We start from the raw sequence: 11,992 nt of genomic DNA on the forward strand, positions 1-11,992 counted from the left end.
TTAATCCAATCAGACGCTCGTTGTCCTTTTGAAGCGCCGTGACATGCTGGGTGTTGGGTGGCATTCGCACGCAGAGAGACGCGCTCTCACTCCACTCTGCTGAAGTGAAACATTACAGGGAAAAATTCATGATTCCGCCACCTTGCACACTCCTTTGCCAGCATACATTTGCCCTCTTTAAAGGCAATATGTGACTCGATTTGTCTTTCAGTCGACCGGCTTCTTGCAAGTGGCTGGCTGGCATGTCACTGGATTGCACTGGATTGTCACTGGATTGCGGTGACACCTGCTACCTGCAGATGATCTGTGTCATCACGGATGTGTGGATGTTAAATACCCACCTCCTTGTTTTCTGGGAATATAAGGCGCTGCCATAAAGGACATACGATTGCCTTTTCATCTGCGTTATGGATCACAGCAGGCACACGAGGTTTTTTTTTTTTATTGCATGGTGGAAAATTCTGAAATGTGGGCCCTGATCATAGCTGGCGCACGTGGGAGGGACTGAACCCTCAACACTTACCTTCCAGATCCATTGGCCGCCTCGGGGTTGTTAGTCTCGCCTAGAGCTAATCGGGGATTAGAACAGCATATCGACCGGCGGCACTCGAGGCTGAACGGGCCATGTGCCACATCCAAGCCCCCCCCCCCTCCATCCTTTGCCTCAGGCAGATGTCACCTCGCAGTCACAGGCCGCCGTGTGACACTCATCCACCCCAGATGGCATCAGAAGCGCAATGAAATGCACATGGTAAGAAATGCATGGGGGGTTTTAACCCCCCCTGGGGTCACGCTTGGCTTCGGGTGGTGGGAGCAGGACGGGAAGGCTGGGGTTTATCTCTGGTGCCTTCAGGTGGAGCCTCGGCAGACTGAGATCAGCCACACTCACGTACCTCACCTTGTAGGAGCAAAACTGCGGAATTTCCCGTGTCCTGCTTGTCTTCTGGATGTTACTCTGGATGTTTAAGGCACCACATATAACTACATCCACTGAAGGTGATGTTTGTACATGCAGCACCTCTTGGCTTTCAGCAATTCCGCCACATCTCTTGGATGTTTGGTATTTTTACAAGTCTCTCTCTCACACACACACACACACACACACAGGTTTGTAATTATATCTTTGTGGGGACTCCATTCATTTTAATGGGGAAATTACGTGGATCACAACATGACGACCTTAACCCGTACCTAACCCTAATCCTAACCTAATCCTAACCTTAACCATAAGTAACCAAACGAAATACAAGACCCAGTGTCCCCACAAGGTAAAGGTTACGGGTTTTATCACAGTCACTCAGACTCAGACTTAATAACTCCATCTGCCGCAATGGAAGACAGTTTCACTATTCCTAAGACCATGTAATTGGGTTGAAAAGCAGATATGACTAACCACTTATATAGCCGGAGAAAGTTTTCCATTGCAAAATACCATCTAAAACTGTTTTGAGCCAATAAATGTTCAAAATCATTTTCCTTTTGAAATGCTCTCAATTGTAAAGTCTCTTTTTTTTATTAAAAACTTTCTTTTTACAATTTCAGCATGTCTTATTAAAAGGATGAAAGGATAATGTCAGTCTGTCATGCAACACAGGCATCAATAACAATCTGAAAAACAGCCATAGAGCGAGAGAGCATCCTATTGTTCCCCATTTTAAATCAATTGGTAGTTCAATAGAATATGGGATTTAAAGTGGAAAAAGTTTTAGATTCAAGTCCTGGAGGTGGTTCTGCTTCTGTACAATTGGTCTGAAATGCGAGATTGATGTGTAACCACAAAACAACGAATGTCCTTTTGGATAATTGTCTCCTATGGTGTTTGTTCATGCTGAACTCTGATTAAATTAGCTGTTCCCTGTTACCTTGTTTCCACCAACTCAGTGCCGGAGTCATGCCTGGGTTTTTTCAAATCCAGAACTGGTTCTACACTTTTCCAACACAAAAAACTGGCCCTGAGCCAGAGAAAAACTGACTCCACCACGGCACCACAGAAAAGCTGGTCTCAGAATTTGGATCCGTAATGTCAACCAAAGTCAAACGGGCTATCACATCCAAACCTTTCACATACTTGGAAAATTCAGTCCATATCCAATATAGTTTTGTCTAATATCACCAGTGCTGGCAGTGAAACAACCTCCCAGCTTATTAGCAGGAAAAATATACATAATTTTTTATTTTGTGGAAAAATGAAAGATTGGTCTTCTGGCCAGATTTTATAGATATGAACGTCACTGGTCGAATAGAATATTATGACACTTGAGTGGCAAAGAGATCATGAGGTGGACAGCAAAGTTCAGTTTTTGCAGGCTATTTTATTACAGGATCCTTAAAAGGACAGCGGTAAAACAGCGAGCGAAAATAAACTGACTTACACGCACGGACTGGGGAGAAATACAGCCGTAAAGGAGACAAAAGTGGATACAGGCAATAGAGACAGAGCACAAAGAGTCATACTCTGAAAACTATGAGACTAAAAGGCTCATTTTTTCAGTTTGTCAGCGTGTAAAAACTTACAATCCAAAACACATCAAAATAAAGCTAAAAAACGGATGCAATGAATCTTTATTTTACTCTCACTTCTGCTTATGTAACATTTCTGTTCTGTTCTTTTCTGAAACTGATGAAAACACAGACAGGTTCTCAAAAGGCACCAACCGAGAACCAGTCTACCACCAGTCTGTGTTGGTGGAATCAAGGTATGTGTCTCGCTCAGTGACGAGCAGCGTAGACGTGACCTCAAGGCTCAGCTGTAACATCTTGGAGACGTTGTGCTCTGTGTTTGGGTTCTCCAAATTCATTTTTATTTCTCAGTTTAAAACATCAGGGAATTACTGTTTTATACGCGCCGATGAACAGCATCGGTAACTACCAGCCACGCTCTGTAAGCTCCATAAACCACCTGTAAAAGCCATGCACTTCCATCTGCTCATCCTGCTCTGGGTCATTGGGCCTGTAAAATCCCTCTTGTTTTATGAGAGTGTGATCATCACAAAGCCAAGTCCGGCACCACCCACACTCGCAATACCCAGCTTGAACTGAGCACGACCCAAATCCTGCCCACCTTCACGTATTGCTGGAGATAATGAGCACGACCTTGGGCTGAAGTGAGGGGGCCTCTTTATACACTGTCCGTTCTGCCCATGTACAGTCCTTTGCCTCTGATTGGTCGCTTCCCTCATCCTGCTGTTTGATGCTACAGAGGCGTGACACGTTTTTCTGGGCCTAACAGTCGTACGTATCTTAGAGGAGAAAAAAAAAAAGCGTGCCGCGGTCTCATGCCGCGGGTGAGATTTTTCACGAACGAGTCAATCAACACCTGACATCATCGCCCGGCTGATCGGGGGAAGTCACGTGAACATTGCAGCTAGGGAGGACAGAGCTGTTGTTGTGGGAGGAGAAACCCCCCCCCCCCCCCACCCCACCCCATTCCACCTCAGACAGGAAAAATGGGTCATTCGGTAAATATGCGCCTTGCTAAGCTGTCTGCTTTAACTGGGTGAGACGCTGACTATTCTCAATCACTTAAATCACTTATCAGGTTTCCTAATTCCTGCTTTGCACAATGCTGGCCAGATTAAAGGTATTCCCTCTATTCTGCATCTAATTTATGTGTTTCATTACTGTTTATTGATCCATTTAAGGACACTGACAGAAATAAAATCAAAGGGTATCTGCACTATTACAGAATTATTATCTCTGACTGGAATGCACTCTCATGGGACATAACTGTGGGTTGTTGGCTCTAATAGAAGATATAAAGAAACCACAGTGAAACTGGGAGGGTGGGGCAATTGGCAGGTGGTGCAGCACATTGTTCTATCCACCCACTGCCCTTAGCAACAGTAGAACATCTGGGGGCTGATCAGTGTGTGACTCCAGACAGGTGATTCCAGCTGCCATCTTTGAAATCTGTGCTGACGGGGATGATCTGAGAGCACAACAAAAGTGAACTTTGATAGGCGTAAAAAAGAAAGATTATATATGCTGCACTGCATGCAGTGTGTTTTGTATGGCCTTATGTTAATCAGATCATGGGTTTTATCCTGTCTTTGTGCTATTGGCAGGTGGTCTGAGAACTGGGACTGGGTGACATTTCCTATCCTTGCCTGCAGGAATGTAATTGCATTTGTAGGTCACCATCCAGTGGAACGTCTATCAAAAAGGTGCTTGTGAGCTTGCAGAGGTAGAAAGTTTTCGTCCAGAAAGGACAAATCCAGACCAAGGTTTTGTTTCAGCCGACCAGTTGGCTCTGTGACTGTGATTCTTTATACTCAACCACTTGGTTGAAACAAAACCTTGGTCTGGATTTGTACTTTCTGGACCTGAACTTTCCACCTCTGCAAGCTTGTCTCTCCTGCGGGTCCATAAATTATTATCAGAATTGAATTTTTCCCAAACCAGATGAGCAGTCAAACTCGTTTCTTCTTGGTCCGGAATATGATATAATTATAGGTCATTAAGTGTAATTTTTTCTTGCTCCTGAATCTGAGCACAGTGCTTCACCCCACTGAAGCAGATCTTCATGAAGACTCCGGCCCAGCATCTGTCTGTTCCCACCAATGGTTACACCCAACCTCCCACATGCATGCCCATGAGATGTTCAGAGCACCTTCCCTGTAGCCCTGCATGATGTCCTATGGACAGCCCGTTCCTTTGTAGCAGTAGACATATGTTTTTGTATCACTTGAGCACTTTGAAGAGGGTCTCCATCTTACAATACCGTGGTTTGTCCTCAGTTACACGTGCAGAGTAACTTTTTTCTTAGAGACCTGCCTTTTCTCTGTGCTTATCTGGGTTAAAAGGCCCTTCAGGGATCCCTGAGCATTCAGAGGCAGTATGCTTCATTGAAATGGGCTTCTGATTCTGAACATTTAATGGGGTTTAATGTTTCCAATAACTCAAAGTTTTTCTATCCACAAAAGCAAATTACAAGATAATGAGGTTTTAAAAAATGTTCAGGAAAGCCAGTGTATTTTCCATGAAATCCAAGTATTTCTGCTTACAGTTTGTAACAATATATAAAGATTTGGAATTGAATCGGGCAAAGGGTCACTACATAGGCAGACTTTGTAACAAGCTTTGTTTCTCAGGAGAGGTGGGTTTGGACTCCATGTCCACGTGGTTCCATGACGGCAAGGCCACCGGGTCGCACCCTGTAGCTGGCAGAGTGATTTCACCATTGGGCGCTCAACTTCACTTTCTTCAGGGACTGGCTGTTCCTGCTCTCTGATTCTCAGTTTTCATTGCTTTGGACAGAAGCGTCTGCTAAATGAAAACGTGATATTTTTGCTATCTGATGTCACGTCCGGCTTTTGGGTTCAGCGGAAGCTGACGGTGTGTAAATGTGAGTTATCGTTTGTCGCACCACTACACCGAAACCAGCCACCGTGAGGCGCTGTTCCTCTGCCTTCCTCCCAAATGCTGCGGCTCTTCATCACAACCCGAGGCCTTTCTTGGGAAAATGAATTGATGTCTTTCTCCTTGTGTGGGGATGGGGGGGGGGTTGGGGGGGGCATGTATTTTGAATCAGCACGTCCACAGCTGAGAGGCATGCCTGGCCTACTGTTCACGCTAGTTTCATCCTTTTGCTTAGAGAGAGCAACAACTCACACACGACATCACACAACTTATGCACTGCCTCTTGTATGCAGTTATTTCTGTTCCCGCCTGTTGCCAGGGAAAGTAGGCCAGTCCTCACCTCGCTGGTGGGGAGGGACAGGCGCAGCAGGGCCCTGCAGTCGGCCCCATTCATGGAAATGTGAGATATTTGGACAAAACATCTCACGTCTTTTGCTCCCACCTCCTCGGAGTTCATATTGTCTGATTTCAGTCTTGTTGATGCTGTCTCGAGCACTCTTCCTATTCATCGGGGTGGCTTTTGAAACCCCATCTTTCTTTCATCTGCAATTATTTTAGCTGCGATTATTGTAGCTGATGCAAAAAAAAAAAAAGTAGGTGAAACGTTTTGTTTGAAAGTGGTTTTTCTCTGCATTCTCTTTCGGCTCCTTTCATTCCCAGTGCTAGTTGCATCGAGCCGTTCCCTCCAAGGCCGGGTGCCTGAGAGAGACACGCGAGTGAGTGCGTGCGTGCGTGCGATGGTAAACAGTGAGGAATCATTCTTTGACAAAAGAAAGCTATTTGTCTGGTGGCGTGGCCTCGTTTGAGCGTGCTTCTTAGTTGGTTGAAGAGAGCTTCACGATAGAACGACCACAACATCCCAGAACATGAAAGAGTAATCAGAAGCTGCCTGGGTGTCGCTGTGAAGAATTACGACATCAGTCTGTTTTTGAGGCCATATTGGTGGAGTCCGTCTTTGTTTCTGGTCTCTCAAACACCCTCATATGTTCCACTGAAATTAAATGGGTAAAGATGGTTACCCCAAATGAATCCTACCCTTGCACCTGTCTGACAGGTGGATATTATTCTTAGTAGCAGCAGTCCTCCAACAGGGTCATCATGCCACTGTTCCAGCTGGTCCCTTCCTGTTCCACTACACTAGGGGTGGCCAATCTTATCCGCAAAGGGCCGGTGTGTATGCAGGTTTGTGGGATAACCTTTAGGTCAGCTGTTCAAACCCAGGTATGTGGACTCTTCAGCCAATCAGTCCTCTAATTAGTAATCTAATTAGGGGTTTGCGGCGAAAACCTGCATAAACACTGGCCCTTTGTGGATAAGATTGGCCACCCCTACACTGCACGTTTCTCACCATGAAAAACTGTTGGTCTTTTGGGGCTGTGGAAAGTTAGATATTTCATTTAAAAGACATTTGGTTTGAAGGTTCAGGGTGCTGTGTGGGTTAGGATGCAGCTCTTATAAGGTCGCTGGTTCAAATCCCATGGCTGGCAGAGTGATGTCACCCTATAGAACCACTAAAACAATAGTGACTGATCCTGCTCTCTCACCCTCTCTTGCATGTAACTTTTGAGAAAAATATTGGATAAAAAATATGTAAAGGTTCTGTAATTGCCTTTTTTTCTCTCAATACCTTGCTGCAGAGCTTATAATGAGTGTACTGATAAATACCAAGCTAAAATATTGACATCATATTAAAACATGCTCAAGCAGTAGCTTCTGCTTTGACAGTCATTGCTGAAGAGCCATGATAGCTGCTCTGAGAGCAACCATGGAAGGAATAGATGCTCCTTAACAGCACCACCAAATAAACGAGAGCCTAACGAGAGCATAGCCAATCTATATGGTTACATAGATCTGGGAGATCAGCACCACCCAGTAATGATGCTCTCTTCACACCTGTGCCCTATGATTGGTTCTCCCATGGCCGTATCATTAGCAAGTAAATGTTCACCAATCAGCCGTAACATTAACACCACTGACAGTTAAAGTGAATAACATTGATTATCTCGTTAAAATGGCACCTGACAAGGCCATTATAGATTAGACAAGTGAACTGTCAGTTCTTGAAGCTGATGTGATGGAAACAGGTAAAATGGTTAAACATAAGGATCTGAGACATTTTGACAAGGGCCAAATTGTAATGGCTAGACATCTGGGTCAGAGCACATGCAGTGGTCAGTAACTGCAAAAAGTGGCCCATGGAAGGCCAACCGGTACACTGGGGAGGGGGTCATGGACGCCCAAGGCTCATTGATGTGTGTGGAGAGCAAAGGCTAGTCTGTCTGTTCTGATCTGACCAGAGTGCTACTGTAGCACGAATCGCAGAAAAAGTCAATACAGGCTATGATAGAAAGGTGTCAGAACACACAGTGCATCCCAGCTTGCATATGGGGGTGCATAGCCACAGAGCGGTCAGGTTGCCCTTGCTGACCCTTTCCTCTGCCTACAATGGGCACATGAGCTTCAGAACTGCACCATGGAGTAACGGAAGTAGGTGGCCTAGTCTGATGAGTGACATTTTCTGTTACATCATATGGATGGTCAGGTGTGTGTGTGTTGTTTACCTGGGGAACAGATGAATCTAGGATGCAATATGGGAAGAAGGCAAGCCGGCGGAGGCAGTGTGACGCTCTGGGCAATGTTCTGCTGGGAAACCTTGGGTCCTGGCATTCATGTGGATGTTACTTTGACATGAACCACACACTTAAACATTGTTGCAAACCAAGTACAGCCCTTCATGGCAACGGTATTCCCCTGTGACACACTGCAAAAATTGTTCAGGAATGGATTGAGGAAAATGAAAATTAATTCAAGGCCTCCAAATTCTCCACAGCTCAATCCAACATCTATGAGCATCTATGGGATGTGCTTCACAAGCCATGGAGGCCCCACCTCACAACTTAGAGGACTTCAAGGATCTACTGCTAACATCTTTGTGCCAGATACCACAGGACACCTTCAGAGGACTTGTAGAGTCCATGCCTCCACGGGTCCGAGTTGTTTTGGCGGCACGAGGGGGACCTACACAATATTATGTTATGGCTGACAGGTGTAGTTTATGTGCTAAAATGGAGCCTGACTATAGAACCTTCCGGAATTTTATGATTGAAGGAGGGCCTGAATACTAGAAATCGCAACACTAATGAGAAAGCGAAGGCTCCTTTACTCACCACTGTAGGAAATGCACTGAACGATTTCAGCACAGGAACCTCTTTCGATCACATTCCCTTTCAAGTCAGCCAGGTCTCCTTGGTGAACCCTCCTCTTTCTCTCGTTTAGTAAGAGGCCGCCACACCGGAGACCCAAAGTCATCGGAGGCGAACTGTGATTGGAGGGATGATCTAATCTCTCTCTTTGGCCCATAGTGTCAGGTCTTCAAATGAAGGCTTGTATATGTGTGGGCGTCTCAATAGCGCTTGGCATTTCCTAAATTGCTGTCAGATATCTGCATGATGACTCTGGGCATCTTTCCTTATTTTCTGAGTGACCAAATGGTTTTGTTGTGCAGCGGGTCATGGCTAGGCCACCCGCGATGTGAGGAAGGTGAGGAGAAATTGTTCATCCGCTCCTGAGAATAACACTGACAAACACAGGAGGGCACCGCGCCTAGTCCTCCGGATTAGATAGGATGTTGGATTATTGGTGGCCCACAGAGGCATCGAATGGGAGAAAGCAGGGGTTCTTGTTTGTGTTTTACATGCAGACCATGTTTCGGGGGTCAAACCAGCATCATGGATCATGGTGCCGGGTGAGTATGGGATGAAATATGAGGTATTGGGTGGAGTGTGGGACCCAGGACCCCAGTCCTGTGATGACACTACTGCTGGTGTCACATCCAGGGCGTTAGTCTACCTTGTGCCCTATGCTGCCTGTGATAGATGGAGCGATATATTATGCTTCCTGAGAGCTAAATGATGCCAATGATAGTAAGGTTCAGCCTGCTGTATTTCAGGAAAAGGCTGCAGATGTGTGAATGTGGGTTACTGTGGTTTAAATTCCCCCCCCCCCGAAGGAGGAAGTGGGCTGTTAGAATAAGCAGTGGGCCGTGTGACAGTGACCGGGAGACGTGGACGTCTGAAGGCGCAGGCGAAAGCCGACGAAGCCTGCAGCGGTCACACTTCCCAGCATGCACCTCTCTGCTCGGCTTGGCCTGCGCTCAGATGTGACGGTTGCCGGGTGATGTTGGCATGGGGATTGAATCACCTGGTTCCTTCCGGGGGCCCCCATTACAATCAGGCGAGGGGGTGGGAATTCAAGCCGCCGCGTGACAGCGCTGCTAGAACTTAGTTAGCAGAATAAATTTGCTGGGAAAAACACGAGTAAACAGCAGTATTAAATCAAATAGAAACAGTGCTTTTGATAAAAAAAAAAGGCTGATTTGTGTACTATTGCTTGGTATTTCAGATAAATAATACATCCTGTTTTGCCAGTTTCTTGAAGCGTAATGAACAGAAATAGTCAAACAGAAGTTATAGATCTCAGTCTTGACCACAGAATTGCAGGCAAAACTTTGTTTTTCTAGTTCTGTGTTTGAGATGATGGGTCGTGCATGAGGGTCATTTTCCTGAGCGATATAATATTTTAGCCTGACAGTTCGCAGTCGAGATGGGCTCGCCCCCGGTCGCTATTACCATGGCGACAGATCCACCTAGCATACATGGATCTGACCTGTCTTTCCGAGTGCGGATCTCAGTCATGTCGCCTGGCTTACTTATTGAGGGGTAAACATAGAAGCAGACGGAGCTCATACCAGCCGCACGGCCCAAAAACACACCGATTGCATAGAGATAAGAGGAACTGCACCCCAGGTACAGAAATTAACAGGATATGGCCGATTCATTCATAATCAGTCCATCTCTCCTCCATAACATCGCTTAATCTTAAATGTCAGCAGCAGCAGAGAGATAAAATGGCACTGAGCAAAAAAAAAACAAAGTTGTTTGTGTACTCCAAAGGGCCGTTTCATCTCGTCCTGCACCCCGTGTTAAATGCCTCTCTCTCACTCTTTCAGGGGCTTTGAAAAACCAGGCCTCCTTTCTGAGAAACCTCAACATGACACAGAGGCCCCCAAGTCAAGCGGGTCCTCCTAATAAGCAAACCCTCAAAGGAGCCTTCCTCTCCTGTCCCGCAGAATAAAGCTCACCGGTTCGTGAGCCCAGCCCTTCCACACCCCGGAGGCTCTGCTCCTCTTTAATGGTGGCTGGTCCTTGTCACTTGGCAACCCTCCCTGTCTGCTTTTTCATCTCCCGGGCGTTGCCTGTCGAGCCTCTGCTTCCGACGTGAGCGATGCATCCACCTCACCTCCACTTGCTTTTCGAGTTTGTGTGTGCACTTATAAGTGAGTATATTTGCAACTCTTTAGGTGCTTATTAATTATTAACAGTTAAGGAGTGTGTCCTGTCTTCATGTGCTGAATTCAGCTGTATTTTTGGAACACAGAACACAGAATGCTCTTTTCACTTTTACTTGAAAAGTATTCTTAATTGTACTCTGCAGTTTGCACATATAATTGGCAGGTTGCTTCCAATGTACCATGTCCATAAAATCACAATCCATATGTGCCACAAGCTTTGTTTTTTGAATGAAATATGAATCATTTTTAAGCTTTATCAGTCATTATTCAATAGACATCAAGCGTGAAAGAATGACATCTTGAGATTCTCTTTTTGTCAAACAAGGAATGTAGGTCCTGAGTGGCTCTTGGAGAGATGCAAGACTTTATTTGGAAGGTTGGAGGACAGTGTGAGCTATGGGGGAGAAGCTCAGTGCCGTCCCCTGGCTTGCAGACTCCAGTGAGTTCCAGCTCCACTGGGACATGTTCTCCAGCCACCTGCTCCAGCTCCTCTGGAGGGATACCAAGACATTCACAGGCCAGTGGTAATCTCTCCAGCATGTCCTGGGTCTAACTGGGTCGAAACACCTCCTGTCCATCAGCCACCATAGCCCCATGCCTGAACCAGTTCAGCTGGTTCCTGCCGATGCGGAGGAGCAGTGGCTCTACTTTGAGCCCCTCCCAAATGTCTGAGCTCCTCACCCTCGAAAGGCTGAACCCAGACACCCTGCAAAGAAAGCATTTTCGCTGCTTGTATCCAGCCCCTGCTTAGAAAGGTGATCTCCCATCTTCTCTCCTGTGGCTATGTCCCTACCTCCGTGTGTGACCCAGGAATGCCAGGAACGGAGTCTCTTATGTGTCTGTGAAGCCCAGTGTCACTCCTGTCACAGAACTTGCATGATGTTGTTGACCATCTCTCTTTGCTCTAGTGCTCTGACAGTCCGTGAATGACGTTCTCGGTTTTCTGGAGACACAGGGCATGGACTAATGCTGGAGCAGATCAAGAGGATGCTGAGGGGTCCTGGACCGATGTGTAGACCTCTGGTAAAGCCAGAAAACCAGTGTGACGACAACCATGCAGTGCCTCTCTTGAAAATGGACCAGGGGTGAGTTTCCTGAAGCCTTCTTAACACTATGTCATTCATAAGTTCTGTCTTTAAACATATGGTAGAACTTATGAACAACGTAGCATTAAAAAGGCTTCGGGAATCTCACCCCAGCTCTTAAGGAACACGTACCTACAGAAAGAATCACTTTTGATGCGAGAAGCCCTTCCTTAATGACTGTTATGTATGAGTTAATGTA

This window comes from Paramormyrops kingsleyae, chromosome 3, assembly GCF_048594095.1.
Source record: "Paramormyrops kingsleyae isolate MSU_618 chromosome 3, PKINGS_0.4, whole genome shotgun sequence".
In the NCBI taxonomy this organism is placed as follows: Eukaryota; Metazoa; Chordata; class Actinopteri; order Osteoglossiformes; family Mormyridae; genus Paramormyrops; species Paramormyrops kingsleyae.